Below are 21,496 nucleotides of genomic sequence, written 5' to 3'. Positions count from 1 at the left end.
TAGATTTCTCTCTTTTAATTCAATTACATTTGTTCCTATAAATTTAATGTAAACTTCAGACCTTTGGAAATATACCCAAGACACATGATGAACAGTACCTCGCATGCAATCTCTTCCTGTCCTAAAACTGTGAAAGTCTCCCACCTGGAAATGACAATATCTGTCAGCTTATTAATTCATGAGCAATTTGATGTCTCGTTAAGTGATAAATGCAAGTTGAGAAATGGAATTATTACTGTTGTGATTCCAACACTTTAGAAACTCTTCAAAGAACAAATATAAATTGCTCTTTGTGTTAACAATGAGAAAAAGAAAAAGATTTTCTTAAAACCAAACAAATTAATTGTCTTGATAAATGTCAGTGTGATGGGTTAGCTTCCTAAACTAAGCTTCCTAGATGGGTCTACTTTATGCTGCAGTTTTTTCAAAGATCCATTGAGGTTTCAAGAAAGACAAGACCATAATTCGCCATTTTTCTAATCATGCCCCATTGTTCTATAATAAAAAGACTTTAATTAAAATGTTATTCCATTAATTTTCCAAGAAATTATACTTGAAAGAAATGTATGTTTACACCCTGGATGTAGATGTCTCATCTGGAAGCCTTAACCATTGAAACTATATCCCAGTCCCTTCCCAAAAGTTTCTTCCCCAACACTGGGTTCAAAGCACTGTACTATGACAGCTATGAGAAGAAAAAGTATAAATAGAAAAAACTTTTTTCAAACACATAAAATATAAAATAATCATAATAACTTTTTATTTTCAAAACTCAGGTCTTCAACTATTTCTTTCAGATTTCCCTTCCACAACTCTTCCCCCAAGTCCAACACTCCCCTTGGAGAGCTACACATAATATGCAACACCCTCGCTCTGTCTTGATCAGTCATTTTAATTTCTAGGTATACTCCTTAAAGACAGGGGTCATGTACACACCTTTCTATCATCCCTAGGGTCTGACCCAGAGCCTGAGGTCTGGCACCATGCTCGCCCATTGACCTGTCTCCTCAGCTATAACATGAGCTCCATGAGAGAAGGGACTGTCTTATTAGTGGCTCTCAGAGCCCTGCTCAGAAACTTGATGTCTAACCTATGCTTGCAGAGTTGCTTAACTGAATACATGTGAAGCCTCCAGAGCTGTGTTTCTATTGAGACAAGTAGGAACAGCACTGTCCTTGTCCCACATGACCTAAATGTTAATCTGACAAATAGCTGAAAAAATTAAAAAGAAAATATAAGATGGGAATAGGTGGGAGTCCAAAGTGGCTTCTGGGCCCCATTCCACCACCTTGGTCACACATTTCTCTTACTGTAGCAACATCACAATTGTTGACCTTCTGTTCACCTAGTTGAACTGATGAACCTAGTTAAAGTCGGTTGAGGAACCTCATACCCCTTCCTCCTATCCCAAAGCCCCTTTGTCCTTTTACACCCCTTTCTCGGGACTTCTAGTGGTTCCCTCCCTGCTGAGGTCATTATCAGCCCTTCATCTCCAGCTGTTCCCCGGATGAATCACAGAGGAGGGAAGGAAGACAGAGAGCTATGCTACATGCAGGGTAATCCAATCTTTTACACCACTCAGATTAACAATCTTCTAGGCTGTGTCCCTTTGTCATCTAGCCTGTATGAACTCAATCCCAAGAGGAAAAAAAATTTTAAAGGCTCATTCTGCTACTGATGAGTTTTGTTTCAAATGCGTTGATTCTGAGGCACCTAAAGGCATGCAGGAGAGAAAGCTGTCCAGGCAGATTAAAACACAGACCTCAAAGCTCAGAAGGAGGTGGATAGTTCAGCTGTCCATGGCTTTATAGAGAGATCAGAATCAACACCAACACAGAGTCTGGACCAACAGGATTCCAGAGCTCCTTGTTCAAAAACAGAAAATTTGGGGATGCTTTTGCAAAATTTCTTGGTTAATGGCTGAAAAGCACATTAACACACACAATTCTGTGACCCTGACCCTTGGCTGACCCTTCAAGGGTACTCCCCTGCAGTCACCTCCTCTGTTTCAATATGGTTTTCTTTATTCCCTCTATTTTTTTTAAGAGATAAAATATGCATCACATTTATTTATTTATTTAGGCTGCACTGGGCCTTAGTTGTGGCACGCGGGATCTTTGTGTTGTGACATGCGGAATCCTTAGTTGCGGCATGCATACGGGATCTAGTTCCCTGACCAGGGATTGAACCCAGGCCCCCTGCATTGGGAGTGTGGAGTCTTATCCACTGGACCACCAGGGAAGTCCCCCTCTATTTTTTAAAACATGAGATTAAGTGAATAAGAATACAAAGCTATAGTTTAAAACATATTATAAAGTGAACACATGAGTAACCACCACCCAGATCAGGAAATAATACTTTCCCTGCACCCCTAGAACATCCTTCCCAATTCCAACCTTTTCCTCTTTCTCTCAGGTAACCACTTCCTGGTTCTTTTCAGTAATCTTTGCCTTGCCTTTCATTATGCATGCATTCCTAAACAATACAGCTCCTTTTGCCTGGTTTTATACTTCATATAAATAGAATCTTACTCTTTGCATTTTTGTGCCTTGATTTTTTTGCTCCACAATATGTTTGTGTGATTTATTTGTGATATTCCATGCCGTTCCAGTTGGTTTATTTTCTCTGCCATTAGTGGTTAAGAGCAGAGACTCTAGAGCCAGATTGCCCAGGTTTAAATCCCAGCTCTATCACTTTCAGATATGTGAACTTGTGTAAATTATTTCATCTCTCTGTACCTTTATTTTAATTTACCTAGAGTTGATTTGAGAGTATGGTGTGGATTAGGGGTCTGTCATAGGTGGACCTCCCTAGGAAACAGCTTCTGAGATGCTAATTTGCACACCTGTGGTTTATTGGCTAATGCTCTTAGGAACAATACCCAGCAGAGAGTGAGGAAAGTGGGGTTGGGCAAGGAAAACTTGAACTTGAACTCGATGGTAGAACAGATGCAGCAGAGGCCTCAGCAGATTCCATGTGGAGTTGTGGAACTGGTATAGCTCTTCTAGGATGCCTCATATTGATAGATCTTTACCCCAACATCAACCAGTCTTTGGAGCTAGACTACTCTTAGGGAGAGGGCACAGCTTTGAACACGGTATCTTCTTTAGGCCAAAGGAAATTCCTGAGGTGGGATTTGCTCTGAGCTGTGAGCTAACAATACTCCCGGCAGCTGGGGAATTAGTGCTACCATCCTGAAGGGGAGATCTGGGCAGGCATTACAGCATCCAATACAGGGTCCAATTTAATTTTTGCCCGTACAGATACTCAATTGTCCCAGCAGTTTTCTCCACTGATATGCAATACTACCTCTTTTTTTTTTTTTTTTTTTTTTTTTTTTGCGGTACGCGGGCCCCTCACTGCTGTGGCCTCTCCCGCTGCGGAGCACAGGCTCCGGACGCGCAGGCCTAGCGGCCAAGGCTAATGGGCCCAGCCGCTCCGCGGCACGTGGGATCCTCCCGGACCGGGCCACAAACCCGTGTCCCCTGCATCAGCAGGTGGACCCCCAACCACTGCGCCACCAGGGAAGCCCTACTACCTCTTTTATATTAAGTGTTCTTGCAGAAGTCTACTTCTGAGGTTCTTTTTTTAAAAATTCTGTCTCCTTGGTCAATTATCTAATTGCGACAGATCAATATCAACATATGTATGGATAATTGACCAATGGAAGAGAAACAAGAGAAGATTTGCTCTATTAGATATCAAGAGTTTCTATTCTATTCTTGGCCCTTTGACTATCTCTCAAATATGCATATTTGAGAACATGAAATATCCTCACCTGTCTTGTTCACCTGGGATGCCTAGTTTATCACTCATCCTTCAAAGCTAAACTGAAACATAAGTTCCCCTCAGAAGCTTTCATTAGCTTCAGGTCCTTCTTTCATTGTGATTCTTCATTGCCTCAAGAGTTGTCTCATAAGCTGTGTAGGTTCGAGTCCTGACTCTAGTCGTACTGCTGTGTTATCTTAGACTAGCTATTTAATCTCTATATGCTTCAGTTTCCTCAAAATTTTCTGTGAACATTCAATTTAAGTATTTATTATATCACTATTTAGCTTTTATAATAGAGCTTGAGTTGTTCTTAGTTTCCATTCTAGATGATGAGGTTCTTCAGTGCTGGGATCATGGACCATTCATCTTTGTACCCCCATCTCCTAGCACATAGTTTCACCATATGGAAATGACAGAAATTCAAGACAGTACGGTTCATGATCTAGAATCCAAGTAGTACATTGGCTCACCAGAAAGAATGATCAAAGACATTCATACATATGTCCCTTTCTTCTGGCAATAAAGCCCCAACACTGAAGAATTTAGTCTAAAACCATAAAACTAGCAATTCTTTCCTTAATTCAAAGCCCCATATTCCACCTACTCTTTTCCCCAAGTGAAGGACACCCCTCTCACCATCATCACTGCCTTGCACAAAATCCCAGATTGCCCTGCAGACTAAAGGAAACTGATAAACTCAAGAATAAGAAGAATGAGAAGGAGAAGGAGGAAAGGGAAGGTGAAGAAAAGGGGTAAGGGGAAGAGGAAGAAAAAAGGAAGGGAAAGGAAGGAGGGAGGAAGAAGAGGAGGAGGAGGAGGAGGAGGAGGAGGAGGAGGAAGAGGAGAAGGAGGACAGAGAGAAGTGGGGGGGGGGACGAGAAGGGGGAACAGAGGAGGAAAGAACAACAAGAGGAGAAATAAGAAGAAAAGAAAATGTAAAATATGTATTTATACTCTTTCCCATAAAACAACTTTTTAAAATGCTAAGTAAGATATCAATTAATATTCCAGTCTGATATACTTTGGACTATTTTCTAAGTAGCTGAGCTACCACAAGGAGAAAGAATAAACAATTCCCAGAACGAGGTTAACTATCCAAAGTGTATACCACTTAGGAAAATGAATGAGTATGCCAAAGGCAAACATTCTGCTTTTACCCTGGAAGTTCAGGAAATAAATTTTTGACATTTAAAAAATAGCTACCTGATCCCTGTTTTCAGGTATTGTACATTCAGAAACATTGAAGTTCATTTTTTAAAAACATGTCTGGATTTGTTTTGCTTTTGAATTTTTGTTTTAACAAACAGGAAGCTCAAAAATTGGACTGTTTCAATATGGATATGTGTAAACTATACTGGTCTGTCACAGGACAGAGTAAATGTTTGGTGAATGACTCTAGTCATTTAATCAACAAATGACACCAAATGGCAGGATTATTTCAGATTTAATTCAATAAAAGACCTTGTTAAGAAATAGGACCCTCACCTGCTGTCCACCTCCCTTGTTGAGGCTGGATGCTTGGAGTGTCAAGCATCATTTTCTCTCTTCTACTCTGTCATATTCTTAATGAAGAAGTTGCTTGTATCATTTATTATGATGTTATCATGTCGAAGGACAATAAGAATGGGCTCAATAGAAATCAAATTTACTAGTGTAAAAATGGAACCAACAAATTTCCTTCTTATTTCCAGAAATTTCTTTGGGAAAGTAGATGTGAAATTAAGTCAATAAAGTTGGACTTATAGCCTTGTTCCTTGCCAAGGCTATGGAAAGAGGACACAAAGGGTGAGCTGACAGGGCTGTCCTCAAGGCAGGTCATGGAGCTCAAAAATGAGTAGAGCCCAGGAAACTCAAGAGCCAAGGAGCTGTTTGGGTCTATTCACAAAGTCAAAAAGAATTGTTCCCTTTGTTGTAAGGCTTATGTTGTGAGCCCCATGAATTAGGAGGTTTTCCTTTCCCAGAACTACCTTTGACTTCATTCAGAGTACCATTACATGGAGATCACGGCACAACTCAGTGAAGCAGAAATTCATCTCCTCCTTTGGGGCTTAACCTCCTGTGGAGCTGTTATTTAGGTGATCTTATGACAGGGCTCAGAACCTCAGGAAAGTTAGTAGGTCAGTAGGGCATTAGGAAAGTAAGCTATACTGGCTGCAGTCATGCAAGAAAAGGCCTAGGGAGTTTGCTGTTGTTTTCTTCCAGGCACAAGTGAGAGAGTGCATTGTTAGCCCTGCCATGTGCAACTGGATGCCACAGTGAGTTTTAATGGCAAAGCTCTAACTAGATAAGGTATTGCACGAATAAAGTGAGTAACTGAGAAGGCTAAAAATACCTGAGGATTTCAGTGTGTTCTATTTATTACTCTCCCTCAGCACACAACTAACTGAATAGTAGATAGGGCCAAGGTTCATATCAGCATGGTGATGGCCTTTCCAAGTGTGGTGGGATACTTTATGGGATTATTAGTCTATATTTTATGCTCCCTGTGCTTTTTGTATTCTCTTGGCTCAGGGAAGCTCCAACTTCATTTGTTCTAAAGCAGAAGAAGTCTAAAAACTAGCATTTTCTTCTTCTGGAAAAGCCTAAAGAAGCCTAATTAAGAAGGTTATTCCAGCAGTCCTGCTGGGGGATGAGAAAGAGGAGAGTGTCTTTGAGGAGAAAGAGACCTGAGAAGAGGAGAGAAGGTACATTATCCTAGACTAGAAAAGACAGTAAGATTTGAGTTTCCACTAGAAGGAGAACACTGAACTTCTCTCAGATCCCCAGAGAGGTGACAGGACTCTGGGGAAATGGTTGATTTTATACCTAGGAAAGTTAGACCTGGGATCTGGAGTTTCCAACTTGGCAAAGACTTCTGTGCTCTGAGCATGCCCCTCTGCGCTTCAAAAAACCATGTGTGCTTGTAAAATTGGTCTCTCATGGATTTCAAGACGAGAGGAACATTCTCCAAATGTTTTCTTTTTCATATGTCTCCTGGGATCTTAGAAGTATCTGGGAAGTGGGGTGGTAGAAACCAAGGAATCCCATTAATGATTTAATGAAATTAAATCTCTTATGACTCTGGAGGAACATGAAGTAAGCTCAAATTTAATATATTTTTTAAATGAATGTGAATTCTCCCATATACTTAGTTTGTAGTGTAAGATTCATATTCTTTACACAGGCTTTAAAATAAAAAGTGTTTGAGTGATAGTGGATAAGAGATGACTCTTATTACGGGCAGGTTGGGAACCCAGAATTTAAACTTATGCTACTAATTTTGCTATAGGTCCTAATCTTAAATGCAGTAGACATAGAATTGAGCTAATGACCACTTCTTATCTCATAAAGCTTTGCCTGTTATTCTAGGTATATTTTTACAACTCAAAAATCGCAAGATATAGAAAATTGTCTGCATGAGAATGTGTCAGAAAGTGGTCGCACTCCAGGTACATATGTGAAAACAGAGAGAGCTCTGTACAGTCCAAAGATTTTCAAGCCTTAACAAATGACTTGTTTATGTAAAATAATATTTATTTAAACAAAATTTTATCATCAAATGATGAGCATACTCCTTAGTAATATATGAATATAATATTTGATCAGTAGGATTCCGAGAGTGTAAAAATGTCCTTCAAAAGACAGAGCATTGGGCTTCCCTGGTGGCGCAGTGGTTGAGAGTCCGCCTGCCAATGCAAGGGACACGGGTTCGTGCCCCGGTCCGGGAAGATCCCACATGCCGCAGAGCGGCTGGGCCCGTGAGCCATGGCCACTGAGCCTGTGCTCTGCAACAGGAGAGGCCACAACAGTGAGAGGCCCGCGTACCGCAAAAAAAAAAAAAAAAAAAAAAAAAAGACAGAGCATTACATGAGATGTTTAAGTACCACAAAGTTAGTTGAAACTAGAAATTTGTCATTTTTTCTTGTATTTTAAACATTAGACAAAATTTGTCAGGAGTGGTACTTCAAATTTTGAATCCAGAAACACCACCACCACATCCACCAACGTGGAAAATTTATATCTCTAGGCCAGACCTCTTTCTATATTCCCTACACATTTATCCAATTGCTTCTTTGCAATCGCCATTTGCATATCTAAAAAGCATCTCAAAAAGGCATATCCAAAATGAAACTTCCATTCTCTCTCCTACACAAAGCCCTGATTCTCCTTAAGTGTTCCCCTTTCAGTAAAAAGCTAGTCCATTCTCCAAGTTGCTCAAGTTAAAACTTGATTTTAGTCATCTCTGTTTCCCTTGTCCTACACCTACATTCAAAACATCAGCAACTCCTGTCTGCTCTCTATTTAACATATATCTAAAATTCATCTACTTCTTAATTCTTCTTCTGCGGTCACTGAAGTCTGGACCACCATCATCTCTCACCTGAAGTATGGCTATATCCTCCTATTGGTCTAGTTGGTTTATCTATCTCTTCCCTTCTACCCCTACACTCTATTTTCAGTTGAAAAATGTTCATCCTGAATGAATAAAAGAAACAAAAAGCTTTTGTTAAAGTACAAGCCTCAACATGTTACTGCCAGGCTCAGTATCTCCAGTGGCTTCCCATCTCACTAAGATGAAAGTCAGAAGTCCCTCAGTGGCTTTCAAGTCCCCATGTTATCTCCTCTGCCCACTCTCTGACTTCATCCTCTGCCATTTCTGTGCTTTGCCCTGTGTGTTCTGCCTTCTTGCCCTGGCCTCCCTGCAGCTGCTGGCACATTCTAAGTGCCCCCCACCCAGATTCTTCCTCTGCTTTGCATGATCTTTCTTGTTTTCTTCTGTTCTCCATGCAAACGTCCCTCTTCAGAGAAGTCTTCTAACTACACTATAAAACACAGCAATCCCCTAGCACTCTCCATTCCTCTTACCTACCTGTGGTATCTGATTTACTAATTTGCGCACTCTGTCAACAATTTTTTTCTTTCCAAATTAAGCAGTGAAACCATCAGGATTAAATAAACATTTGTACAAAGAAACAGCCAATAAAGCTGTCAAAGAAGTGTCATACTTCCTTCTGTTCTCCATTTCTCTCCTTTTAACATCTATAAATCAGCCTGGTCTGTTTTTACTTATCCTGACCTTGTTTTTCATCCTAGTGTCCACACCCAGACTCCTGGGCTTTCATTTCTGTGCACTTCTTGTATGGAGTGGCTTATAAACTGCTTACTTCTCTCAAATGTAAATTTACTCCCTTATAAATAGGTACAAGCTTCTGACTGCTCCATTATGTCTTCTGGTGTATCTATACCTGAACATTTATGTAAAACACATATTATTTAATTATAAATTGCTTTCCCTCTGTTTCTGCCCTATATTATGGAGAGAATACCATATCAAGTTCCACTGAATTATAACTGCAAAGAGATTATATTGCTTCCAAATTTCATTTTTAAATAGCAGGGAAGAGAATAAAGTATCTAAAAATAAAGAGGAGTTTGGATCTGTGCGGTTGTAGACAACCACTCTCACATAACTTCCTCAGTTAATAGATGAGGAAATAGAAGCAGAGACATCCAAAGACCCTGGTGTTGGGGACAGAGGCAGGGCTGGCACAGGACAGGTACAGAGTGATTTTCATTCACTCCTCTTTTTCTATAACAGATTGCCTTCATGTGATTCAAATTCTAAAATCACTAATAGAAATGTTTGTTAAATTATCCTTCTTGCCTAAGAATTTTTCTTTTACAGGGAAATTTTATTCCTAATTGAATTGCCTGAAATCACTTCAATTCTCCTTCTTTTTACAGAAGTCTATAATTTAAAAGACTTGACCTTTTATAAAAAATAAAGTATACCAGCTCATAAATATAACCTTTCAAAGGGCCATCACACACAGTCATATCACGCTGTTGGTTTTAAGTGTTCGGTTTCTACTGATTGTTCAGTGAAGTCTCCCCACCGACACTCTTGTATTTCAGTATCAAACATACACAAAATGCTTATATTGTGAGAATGTCTTTAATTCCCATGGAAGAGCTCAGTACTTCAGATGTGAAATCAAACATTGCATGGAGACACCTGCAAAGTAGCAGCTTTCACATTTAACATGTAAATATGACAGCGTCCACAAGACAGAAGTAGCAAACTCAGCTCCAGATTGTGGACTAAAATGTATTTTGCTTGTAAAAATGGTACTGGTTGAGGCCCTACATCATGCACAGTACACTGCAATCAGCTTTGAAAGAGCTGGAAACAAGAATTTGTATTAAAGTTACTTAGTTGTATGCCTAGCTTCATTGCAGCACTCATATGATTATTAAGCAAATATTTGTGAGCACCTTCTATGTATGAGGTGCTGAAGATATGAAGGTAAAAATGATAGGCTTTGACCCTGCTTTCATGGGACTGTCTACTCCTGAAGAAGAGAAAACCATGTCTTTCATCTCTGTTCCTCCATATGATGGCTTAATATGATGCTTTGCACAACACGTGTTCACAGAATTGAACAAAAGATAATAACAAGTATAATTAAGAAGAAAATAACAAATGTGCTGTTGACAGCAAGATCCAGCAGGCCTAGCCTAGTCTCTAAGGTCCTTAGATCTTTTCTTGTTGTTTTCTGTTTCTCATAATTTTTAAAAATAATATCCTGAATAGGGGATGAGTCTACCTCCTTCTCTGGAAGACATCGAAAGAGTCAGGGAAATGTTCCAACTTTAAGCTGTTTACACTCTGGCTTGAACCAAGTCAAAACATTACTATGTAAACAAAACTGTAATACACTAAAACACTCTAGACTCCCTTTCGCACTGCTTACTACTGGAAAAAAATTGGGTTAACAGTGTGTTTCTTTTCTTCTTTTCTTCCCAAGGATTAATAATGACAAGAGCCCACAAATAAACCAGGCTAATATGTCAGGATGTATCTTGCAATCATTTCTGCTTTCTCCTCCTGAACGTTATCCTCCCACCACCTTAATTTCATTTATCAGCTTTCCTTTCACCTCCTGCCCATGATCACTCCCAGGAGATGAGCTTGGAAGTCTATCCATCCTTTTCCCCCTTAGGGGTCCTCTGAGTTGGCTTCAAGGAGAGTTCAGAGGTTAGAAACCCCCCTCACCTCTCGAGCCCCTTACTCTGCAGTGCTTTAGGTCCAGCCAGTCCACATCTGACACCTTTCCATGGCCCTTCCAATCCTAGTATTCACTCATGAAGACAATCTGTGTCCAAATGCTGTTGACGTCTTTCTCTAATAAAAAGTCATTCAAGATCCTCACCACCTACATAATGGTAAGTAAACTGTTCTCAGCATTTGAGAAACTTATACTTCTAGAGGTCTGTGAATATTTACATTAAAATAGGTAGGGTGGGTGTGTAGACAGACCTAGTACTTCTTTCTTTCCATGTGCCCACACAGGAGCAATTGACCCTGCTGCCTACTCCCCTGTTACTGAAAATCTCTTCCATTGGCTTCCCCAGTGTTAGACTTCTGGTTCTACTGTTTACTCTACCTCGGTTTATTTTGCAGAGTCCCCTTTCTCGTCCGTGTTTTAAAATATTGCTATTTGTCTCTCAAGTCTTTCTTTTCAGTAGGATTTCCCATACCCAAGTAACCATCTATTTGGTAATAACTCCCAACCTATATTTTGAAGCTAGACCTCTCTCCTTCCGCCTGCCGATGCAGGGGACACGGGTTCGTGCCCCGGTCCGGGAGGATCCCACATGCCGCGGAGCGGCTGGGCCCGTGAGCCATGGCCGCTGAGCCTGCGCGTCCGGAGCCTGTGCTCCGCAACGGGAGAGGCCACAGCAGTGAGAGGCCCGCGTAACGCAAAAAAAAAAAAAAAAGACCCTCCATTAACAAGCCCCTATAGAGTTCTGCATGGTCTTCTCCTACACAGCCTGCTTATACTCTAAGATCCAGTCACAATGAACTTCTTTCCGTTATGAAAAGTCACACATTCTTTGTGGCACTGGACTTCTATACAAGCTCGTTCCACTTCCTGGGACACTCTTCGCTCAGCCTCACAGGAAACGTTTATACATCAAAGTTTTCGTTGCTTTTATCTCAGTTCTTGGATTATAGGTAGTTTAATGTTTTTGCTATTGTATTATTAAAATGTTATATAATGAACATGTATTACTTTTATAAATAAAAAGTAAATAATTAATATATGCATACTCTCTGACCCTCTCTGAATACATATACAACAGAAATGCAAATATATATATATTTTTTCACCATAGACCCAATTACTTGTGAGAGAATCTCTGTCCTTTCAAATTAATTAAAGGCAAATATATTAAGATTTTTAAAAATAATAGTTGCTACCAGGTGAAGTGTACAGTGGACTTCTCTGTACTATCTTTGCAATTTCCTGTTAATCTATTTTGAAATAAAAAAACTTTTAAATATAATAGTCATTGACATAAATATTATCTGCTAATTTAAAAAAAATTCCTCTGAAAATTCAGTTGGCAACTGAGTGTATGAAAGAGAACAAATCATTGATAAGATGTGTCTTCAGTGGTAATTTATGGTTTAGAAAACATTTCTTTAAGTGAATCATTTGAGTTACTTATATTTACTGACATATAAATATCAAAGAGATACATGCTGAACTTTTTTTTTTTAAGCCTAAGTATTTAAATCTATTTATTTATTTATTTATTGGCTGTGTTGGGTCTTCGTTTCTGTGCGAGGGCTTTCTCTAGTTGTGGCAAGCGGGGGCCACTCTTCATCGCGGTGCGCGGCCTCTCACTATCGCGGCCTCTCTTGTTGCGGAGCACAGGCTCCAAACGTGCAGGCTCAGTAGTTGTGGCTCACGGGCCTAGTTGCTCCGCAGCATGTGGGATCCTCCCAGACCAGGGCTCGAACCCGTGTTCCCTGCATTGGCAGGCAGACTCTCAACCACTGTGCCACCAGGGAAGCCCCATGCTGAACTATTGTTCAATAGGAGCAAGTGTTTTATTTTCCTGGGTCCTAGAACGCAGTGAACCCAGGAGTTCATAGATTATGAAGCCTCAATGTGACAACTAGAATAACAAACCAAGAAGTGTGATAGGGCTTCCCTGGTGGCGCAGTGGTTGAGGGTCCGCCTGCGGATGCGGGGGACACGGGTTCGTGCCCCGGTCCGGGAAGATCCCACATGCCGCGGAGCGGGTGGGCCCGTGAGCCGTGGCCGCTGAGCCTTCGCATCCAGAGCCTGTGCTCCGCAATGGGAGAGGCCAGAGCAGTGAGAGGCCTGCGTACAGGGAAAAAAAAAAAAAAAGTGTGATAGAGTTTCAAAGGCAAATGAGGATTGTAAAAGAAAGAATATTTAAGTCAATTGCTATTCTCCTTGTGAGAAATGTGTCATCTCAGTCCCCAGCAAGATGGTCTGAAGAAGGCGTGGGAGAGTAAAAGGAGTAAATTTCTTCTCAGGGGCACATGGCAGAGCCAAGGCTGGATTGCCTGGCATGGCAGTCAACGACAGCAATCACATCAGTGAGCACCATCTCCTCCACGCTTCTGTGCCCCTCCCCTCTTCACTCATGTCTCCTTCTTGTCCAGCCCTCCCCATCTGCCCGTACAATCAATCCACTAGTTATACAGATTAAAAAATTTTAAGTATATAATATAGTCTGTAAATGGAAGGTGTCAGTAGTAATTCTCCACTTGGAAGGCTTGGAGATTTCTCCAGCATCATCTGGCCTAAACAGAGGTCCTCATACTTCCTCCACTCCCTCCTTGGCTCATCTCCAAGGCTTCCTCAGTTTGGTAAATGGTACCATTATCCACCTAGTTGCTCAAGTCAAAAACCAAGAACTTATCCTCAATTCCTCTCTTTCCTGCCACACTGCCATTTAATCCATCAGTAAGTCCTCTTAGTTTTCCCTTCAAAATGTTTCTCAAACCTGTCTGCATTTCTCCATCTTCACCACTACTACAGTAGTCCAAACATCATCTTCTCTTCTCTGGATATAACAGCAGGGGTGACCATTTAAAAAGTAAATCAAATCACATCACTGCCCTGCTTAAAAACTTTCCATGACTTCCTACTGTAACTAGGATAAAGTACTCATTTAAATGGCTTCTTATGATAGCCCCTCAGGGTTCTCAAACTCTAGCTCACCTCTGCATCTCAGGTGGCACTCAGTTGGCCTTTTTCTGATCCTCAAACATGCCAAGTTCAGTTCTTAGGGTCTTGTGCTCTGCCTGGAAATCTCTGTTCCCAGAGCTGTGCATAGCTTCAATTCATAGCTCAAATATCATTACCATGTAACCAAGGCCTTTTCTGAACATCCAAAATAATTTAACCCCCCAAGGTGAAATAATTCTTGGGTTCATTTATTTACTGTTTATTGTTCCATCCCCTTTCAATCCCGTGTAAACTCCAGTTGAGTGGAGTTTGGGGGTTCTGGTATTTGGAGGGGACTAGAATAGTCTGACACATAGTAGGCTCTTTAAAAGAATGTACGGAGATATTTTTGTCCATTTTTTTCTCCCTTGTCTTCCATCAGGATGACTAAAATATAAGGAAAAATAAAAAGCAGATGAATAAGAACCTCAAAGGAAACAGAACAGTTCTTCCAGATTCAATGTTCAACATGAAATGAAGAGAAAAGAGAGAAGTGTACTGTGGAATGAGATCCATGCAGATTATGGGTAGGCGGAGTTCAATGGAGTTGTCTATCGATTTTGGTTAGTATGACTATTATGCAAATACTTTTGTTTACTCTTATTGCAGGGGGCATTATTTTCCATGGTGGATTTTGGGTGGAGTATAACTCTGCTTTGCAAAGCTGTTGACATCTTATACTTAAAAAAACGAAATCAAAGCTTTATTCATTCTATAACTACTGCCACGCTGCCCAACTTCCCCCAATTGCCATAAGTCTCTTTTCATTTAAGCTAACAAACCTTCTTTTTATTTTAAAAGAAAATGAAAGAGAAAGAGAGGTGGAGATTTAGCCAATCATCCATTGAACACTTTGCATATAAAATAAGAATCTACTTTCTATATATTTGTGACCAAGACCCACCAAAGGACTGAGGGATTTTTCACTCCTGTTCTTAAATAGAGATTGTTCTTTTTAAGTCATACATATTAAAGTTACCCACTCCATATTAAAGACTCCACTCAAAGTGATGAGTCAAAACTTGTTTCCTTTGTTCTTTGAGCAGAGGTTTCTATTTACCTAAGATGTGTCCTTTTGTCTAGAGATAAACAATCGGCTGACATGAATAGCAGCTTTGTTATCTCATTAGCCAAGGCACGTAAGAGAAGAATGAACTCTACCTAAAATAGTTCTCCGAGACAGGTAGGAAAGAAGTTGGTTACTGTGCTTAAAATATCAACTGATATTCTACAATTTCAGTGGACTGTGGACCAACTGTTGGAGAGCTCCAGTTAAGCTGTTCTTAAGCTAGAAAAGCTGCTACAATTCTGATGATAAAACAAGTTAAGTCAAAAAAGACCTGAATCGTTAAGTATAGTGAGACAGAAAAGCAGTCACTTCTGTTTGTCTGAAATGACTATTTGTTTGGAACACCACTGTAATCTCCTCCATCCAGCCTCAGCCTTGGGCTAAAGTACAACCTACAGGTCTAATAAGCACTTACCTGTTGCCCCTAGAATTCCAGATTTTCTGGCCATGTATTTTACCTCTATATTTACTGCTTGAGAAAAGGGAATATGCTTCTGGAATATGAAGCAATAACAGGAAACCATGAAGGGCAAAATGTTGTAGTGGAAAAAAATCCCAAACTAAGAATCAGGAACCTCATTCCTAACCCTGTATCATGTCTCTGGTTTATTTAAAATGCCCTTCCCCTGTTGATCTCTATCCACTTATCTGTCATATTTTTTTCATAGCCCTGATAACCCCCTGACATATATATCTATCTAATATATTTATTTGTTCCCGTTTTCTTGTGTCCGTGACTAGAATGTAAACTCCACAAGAACAGAGATTTGCATTTGTCCATTGCTGTATCCCAGCACCTATAACAGTGGCTGGCATACAGTAAGTGCCTAACAGACATCTGTTGAGTGAATTAACTAAATGCACCCAATATATTTGACCATCCTTTAGAATAAGTCAAAACGTTGGGCAGACAGAGAAAGACACTGTCAAGTCTATTTTCTCCCCTCTGGTTTTTCCTCTGCTTCCTCTTCCGAAGGCTCAATAATGGCTTCCTCTCAGGAGACAATTACAGATCATGGAGAATATGTAAGCTTATCTGTTTCTTGTTTTCTGGAAATGACCTTAAAGCTGTAATTTTCTGAACGGGCCCATTTATAAGGCACGTTTTACACATTTAATTGTCCTGATAACAAAACAATGGCTATAGTTTAGGGATAGAAACTTGAGGGGTAGGCACTGATATATAAGGTAACCTATAATATATAGTGATTATTTAGACAGTTTTCTTTTCCCCAATCTTTCCTAGAGCACCCCCTGCAAAAAAAAAAAAAAAAAAAAAAAGATGGGCAGTGCAATTTCCTAGCTTCACAGATCCTAAAAAAAATAAAGAGAGAGGAAGAAGAATAAAATAATCACTTTCTCCTTCCTTCTTGGATTTGGATGTCAAGTCACTAATGTTTCGGGAGCATTTATAAGTTTTAGTTTCCTGAGTGATCCTCGATAGAGGACATCCTCAAAGGAGGTTTGTCTGATATTTCACTGAGTTCCTGCTTTGTATCAGAAAGCATGTTCTATTCAGATGACTCGAAGCCATTATTTACATTTCCACCACCAGTTTCTAGACAGCTTGTTGGACTGATTGAATGTCCCATGAACGTCTTGAGAACTTCCTTTCCCTGAACTAGACAATAGTAGAACTACACCTACTGACTGTATCCTTATGTTAAATGATGCTGGCACCAAGCAAAACAAGTTAGCTTCTTGATCTAGGAAATACTTTCCTGGAAGTTAAGACTGCAAGCCAATTAGACAGTTTATTATCAAGATTTAGGAGCTATCTGTGCCTCAGTTTGCCCACTGATCCCTACCACCCCTTTCCTTGAAAAACTGACCTTAAAATCCCCCAGCCCAGGCCCTAAAATGCTATAGCTTCCCTGACTTAATTTAGCATTATTTTTTTTTTTTTTTTTTTTTTTGCGGTACGCGGGCCTCTCACTGTTGTGGCCTCTCCTGTTGCGGAGCACAGGCTCCGGACGTGCAGGCTCAGCGGCCATGGCTCACGGGCCCAGCCGCTCCGCGGCATGTGGGATCTTCCCGGACCGGGGCACGAACCCGTGTCCCCTGCATCGGCAGGCGGACTCTCAACCACTGCGCCACCAGGGAAGCCCAATTTAGCATTTTGAGATATCATTAAAACTGGTAGTGTTCTAATAAACAGCGTTGCGTGATCAACAGGTTTTTCTGGTAGACTTTTTGGGAATTGACAGTCAACACCTAAGTGCAATTTTTTGAATCCGACTTCACTATTTCCTCCCCAACCTTGCTCTTTCTCCTTTGATGACATTAGAATCCACCCAGCATAGTCAGCCAGAGACAGAATTATCATTGACTATTCCATTCATCCCCCAAAACTAATCAATCTTAAAGTCCTAATAATTTTGTTCCATAAATATTTCTCAACTTTCCCCTTTTTTTTTTTTTTTTGTGGTACGCGGGCCTCACACTGTTGTGGCCTCTCCCGTTGCGGAGCACAGGCTCCGGACGCGCAGGCTCAGCGGCCATGGCTCACGGGCCCAGCCCCTGCGCGGCCTGTGGGATCCTCCCAAACCGGGGCGCGAACCCGGTTCCCCTGCATCGGCAGGCGGACGCGCAACCACTGCGCCACCAGGGAAGCCCTCAACTTTCCCCTTTATTGCTGCTGTGTTCCCACTCTTTTTCCATGCCCATCCTGAGTGTTCTAGGTAATAATTCCACTTACCAGTGTGGAATGATTGCAGGCTAACATTGTGTATGCTGCTTAAATCCCACAAATGCTATTTAAATCCACATCTCCCAGGGTGAGGGTTTGGGGGTTTCCCACCCCTTCACCTTCCTCCACAGATGAGGAAGCAGGATTTGCTGGGCACTCTCTCTCCTCCCTGAACAATATATCCCCTCTCTTATACCAAAGTGCCACCACCTAGGCTCACCCAGTGGTTACTGTTACTGCTGCTTGTTAAGTTAGCTGTAACACAAAGGATTTTGCTTGGACCATCTTGGAAGGAAGATGAGTTTGAATCTATGAAGACGATTTTGAAGAGAGATGATTTTGAAGGGGAATGCTTTTGTCTTTCCAGAGTCAAACATTCCTTTAGAGAAAACAGCAGGCTCTCACCGCACCAATGTGTAGTGGTAGCCAGGGGAATGTGGAAAAAAAAAAAAAGTGGTCTTTATCTATTTACCATGTTCACCTCATCGTCTCATGGGTCACAATTTTTAACATTTTTACCAACCATTTGACATCTTTTCATTGTCTTCTGTTCTCTAAAACTGGCAAAATGCCAAGTTGATGTCTCAAAACTGAAGTGTCTGGATGTTGGCTTGCAGAGTTCTCAGAGGAAGGAACAACTGAGAACAAGGGCTTCAGTCATTTACCCACACAGGCAGCCCTGCTAGACAGCCTTCTTGTGAACAAAATCGGAGCCCCAGGTGAGGAATTTTCTGGTCCTGAGAACTCAGAATTATAGACTAATAATATGAGCTCCCTGTGGGCTGGGAGAGGAGCTGTGTGGACCCCTCTCACCATAAAAGGATCTTCTTGCTGCCCTTAATGTTTGCATACTTCAGTGTTATTTTCAACTGCATCATTATGTCAACGGCACCCTTGGGCATAGCTTACCACGAGGCAATGCTCAAGGTTTGCTTTTGTTTGTTTGTTTGTTTGTTTGTTGGAAGGGGGTCCCTTGCAAGTCAGCAGATGACCATTTAAGAGGAAATAAGATTAAATAAAATTAAATTACATGAAGCTGAGGAAACTATCCCAAATATGCAACTGAAATGTCCTTTAACAGAGAAACTGTTTATATTTATTGAATGCTAACCACGATCACACTTAACAAAACCTTATGAGAGAGATGTCGTTATTATATTAATTTTACTGAGGAAGAAACAGAGAAGGCACCGAGGGTTTAAATATTTTTCCAAAAGTCACACAGCACCTAGGTGGTGGAGCTTGGATTTAACCCTGAGCCTACAGGCTTAACAATTTTTACCAGAGTTTCTCAAAACGCATTCCACAGGAAAGTAGTTCTACAAGATTCTCGGTAAAAAAATTATTCTAGCCATTTATATTACCTTAATTCATTGCAATTCACCATTAACATTGTCAAATAAAGACTCTGAAGAGACCTGTTTAACTTAGTATTACACACACTTTCACAAACTTCCTTGAGCACAGCACACTCTTCCGCATAACCACCACTAACACCCCAGCAAACACACAGCTGCAGAAACACAAGTCCACTGTGGTGGCAAAGGATAGGATCCCAGACTCCCTTCATGTTTTTTCTGGCTTCAGATACAACATATCACAAAGAGGTTTGCTCCATATTTCCCAAGTGAGTCACAAAATAGAAACTCTTTCAGGAGAATCTCTAAACATCTATGACAGATTTGTGTGTGTGTATCTGTGTATCTGTGTGGTCTTTAGCTTTACCTGGTTGGAAGATCCTCCAGGATAGGCCAATCAAACTCTTAGTACATAGGATCACTAAGCAAAGTGTTAGACAAGGGTCATAATGGCTCTGTGGCTTCCTAAAAATGAAAAAATAAAAGTACAGCCAGCTGGCTGCCCTCTGAGGTCAGTGAAAGTTTCTATAGGCAGGCAACTATGTAAAATTCAGCTAGTGAGTTGATAACAGGAAATGATCATATTTTGTGCTCATGGATTGGAAAAATTAGTATTGTTGAAATGTCCATACTCCTCAAAGCAATCTACAGATTCAGTGCAATTCCTATTAAAATGTCAATGGCACTTTTCACAGAAATAGAAGAGACAATTCTAAAATTTGTACCATAAGAGAACCAAAGAGCCAAAGCAATCTTGAGAAAGAAGGACAAAACTGGAGGCATCACACTCCCTGGTTTCAAACTATACTACAAGGCTATAGTAATCAAAGCAGTATGGTATTGGCATAAAAACAGACACATAGATCTATGGGACAGAATAGAGAGCTCAGAAATAAACCCACACATATATGTTCAATTAATTTATGACAAAGGAGCCTAGAATATACAATGGTAAAAGGACAGTCTCTTCAATAAAAAGTGTTGAGAAAACTAGACAACCACATGCAAAAGAATGAAACTGGAGTGTTATCTTACACCATACACTAAAATCAACTCAAAAATGATCAAAGATTTGAATATAAGACATGAAACAATAAAACTCTTGAAAGAAAATATAGGTGACAACCTCCTTGCCATTGATCTTGGCAACTTTTTCGATTTGACACCAAAGCAAAAGCAAAGACAACAAAAACAAAAATAAACAAGTGGGATTACATCAAACTAAGAAGCTTCTGCACAGCAAGGAAAATCACCAACAAAATGAAAAGGCAACCTACTTATTGGGAGAAAATATTTGCAAACCATACATCTGATAAGGGGTTAATATCCAAAATATAAGAAACTCATACAACTCAATAGCAAAACAACAACAACAAAAAAAACCCAACTTGATTAAAAATGGGCAAAGAACTTGAACAGACAATTTTTACAGAGAATACATACACATACTCAACAGGTATAGGAAAAGGTGCTTAACATCACTAATCAATTAGGAAATGCAAATCAAAACCACAATGAGATATTACCTCATGCCTGTTAGAATAACTATTATTCAAAATACAAGATGTAACAAATGTTGGTAAAGATATGGAAAAAAGGGAAGCCTTGTGCACTGTTGGTGGAAATGTAAATTGGTGCAGCCGCTATGGAAAACAGTATGGAGGTTTATCAAAAAAAATTAAAACAAAACTACCATATGATCCAGCAATTCTACTCCTATATATTTTTGCAAAGAAAACAAAAACACTAACTCAAAAAGACATATGTGGGGTACCTTCAAGATGGCGGAGGAGTAAGACGTGGAGATCACCTTCCTCCCCACAAATACATCAGAAATACATCTACATGTGGAACAATTCCTACAGAACACCTATTGAACGCTGGCAGAAGACCTCAGACTTCCCAAAAGTCAACAAACTCCCCATGTACCTGGGTAGGGCAAAAGAAAAAACAGAGACAAAAGAATAGGGACAGAACTGCACTTCTGGGAGGGAGCTGTGAAGGCAGAAAAGTTTCCACACACTAGGAAGCCCCTTCACTGGCAGAGATGGGGATGGGGGGGGGGGCGTGAAACTTTGGAGCCACAGAGGAGAGCACAGCAACAGGGATGCAGAGGGCAAAGTGGAGAGATTCCCACACAGAGGATCAGTGCAGACCAGCAATCACCAGCCTGAGAGCCTTGTCTGCTCACCTGCTGGGGCAGGTGGAGGCTGGGAGCTGAAGCTCTGGCTTCGGAGGTCAGACCCCAGGGAGAGGACTGGGGTTAGCTGTGTGAACACAGCCTGAAGGGGCCTAGTATGCCACAGCTAGCCAGTAGGGAGTCCGGGAAAGTCTGGATCTGCCTAAGAGGCAAGAGACCATTGTTTCGGGGTGCACGAGGAGAGGGGATTCAGAGGACCTCCTAAACAAGCTCCAGAGATGGGCACAAGAGGTGGCTACCACTGTGGACACCAGAGATGGGCATGAAATGGTAAGGCTGCTGCTGTAGCCACCAAGGAGCTTGTGTGCAAGCACAGGTCACTATCAACATCTCCCCTCCTGGGAGCCTGTGCAACCCACCACTGCCAGGGTCCCA

This window comes from Physeter macrocephalus, chromosome 7 (assembly GCF_002837175.3).
Source record: "Physeter macrocephalus isolate SW-GA chromosome 7, ASM283717v5, whole genome shotgun sequence".
Classification (NCBI taxonomy): Eukaryota; Metazoa; Chordata; class Mammalia; order Artiodactyla; family Physeteridae; genus Physeter; species Physeter macrocephalus.
This window is presented reverse-complemented; position numbering follows the sequence as displayed.